General features: G+C 41.5%; 1 non-coding gene across 1 annotated transcript; it reads left to right on the top strand.

The window, feature by feature from the left end:
• The first annotated feature begins 265 nt into the window (after positions 1-265).
• Positions 266-372, top strand: LOC132670499 (U6 spliceosomal RNA). Its single transcript, XR_009606736.3, has one exon. It is a non-coding gene; the product is annotated as a U6 spliceosomal RNA (small nuclear RNA).
• Positions 373-1,593: the final 1,221 nt, after the last annotated feature.

Genomic DNA, 1,593 nt, shown 5'->3' with positions numbered 1-1,593 from the left:
TAAAATCAAATGGGATCATTTAATTTTTTATTCATTTTTGAGAAACGGAGAGAGAGCGCAAGTGGGGGAGGAGCAGAGAGAAAGGGAGACACAGAATCCGAAGCAGGCTCCAGGCTCCGAGCTGTCAGCACAAAGTCTGACGCGCAGCTCAAACTCACAAACCAGGAGACCATGATCCGAGCCAAAGTCAGAGGCACCCAGGTGCCCCTCAAATGGGATTACTTAAATGAATGTTTTCTGTTGAAGAAAAGAAAATGTACACTTGGTGTTTGCTTTGGCAGCTCATATGTTAAAACTAGAACAATACAGAGAAGATCGGCATGGTCTCTGCTCAAGGATGACACACAAATTCATGAAGTGTTCTGTATTTCTAGATACTGGTCAAAGGGTACAAATTCCCAGCAATAAGAGAAATGAGATCTGGGGGTCTAATGCACAGGCTGGTGACTATAATTAACAATACTCTGTTATATATTTGAAAGTTATTAGCAGAGTAGTTCTTAACACACACACACACACACACACACACACACAAATCATAATATGCAAAGGAATGAAGATGTTAACTAACTTTACGGTGGTAATCATTTTGCAATATATACATGTATCTAATCATCACATTGTATGCCTTAAACTTACATATGTTATATGTCACTAATATCTCAGTAAAGCTAAGGAGAAAAAATTGCCTCAATGCAGAGAAGATATACACACACACACACGGGTATATGGATGATTGGACTCAAGAAAACTAGAATCTCTTTTTTTAAATTTTTAAAAATGTTTTATTTATTTTTGGGAGCGAGACAGAGTGTGAATGGGGGAGGAGCAGAGAGAGGGGACACAGGATCAGAAGCAGGCTCCAGGCTCTGAGCTGTCAGCACAGAGCCCAACGCAGGGCTTGAACCCATGAACCACGAGATCATGACCCGAGCTGAAGCTGGCCACTTAATTGACCTAACCACCCAGGCACCCCACCGGAATTTCTGGCACAAAGGAGGGATAAGGACATGACACTTCTGATCTCAGGGAGCCCCCTAAACAACTAGGGACCTGCTACATCAAGTCACTTACACAAGATTTTGGTCAGTCCCTTTAAAAGCCTGGGGTGGGTCGGGTGGACACATCACACCATCAGGGAGGTGCTTAGGGGGTTCGAGAAATCCAAGTTTTTGCACACATTAAAAGCTTTACAAATACCTGCTGAATAAATGGAAAAGATAAGTAAAGCAAAACAAAACACCCACAACAGCAGAAGCAAACAAAGAATTGAAAACCATTTTGCCTACATGCTAAGTAAGTTCGCAGATAACATTCAAATGAACTCAGGTAGAAATGATTGAGCAGCACCCACAAAAGGAGGTGTGATCCACAGCTCTGGTTCTCTTAATCCTCTCAACACACTTTGAGGGAGATGTTTTTATTTCCACTCTTTTTCAGAAGAGGTTAAGTAAGGTTAACTAATTTGTGCAAGACCACATAACTAGTAGGTGAAAGAACCAGGATTTCAGCCCAGAGCTGTCTGATTCTAAAAGCAGACTATTCCTTCAGTTCACGCCTATATTTTCTTTTCAAGCTTTTCTTGTGTCAAGA

The sequence above is a fragment of the Panthera onca genome, chromosome B3 (genome assembly GCF_046562875.1).
Source record: "Panthera onca isolate mPanOnc1 chromosome B3, mPanOnc1 haplotype 2, whole genome shotgun sequence".
Classification (NCBI taxonomy): Eukaryota; Metazoa; Chordata; class Mammalia; order Carnivora; family Felidae; genus Panthera; species Panthera onca.
This window is presented reverse-complemented; position numbering and strand designations above follow the sequence as displayed.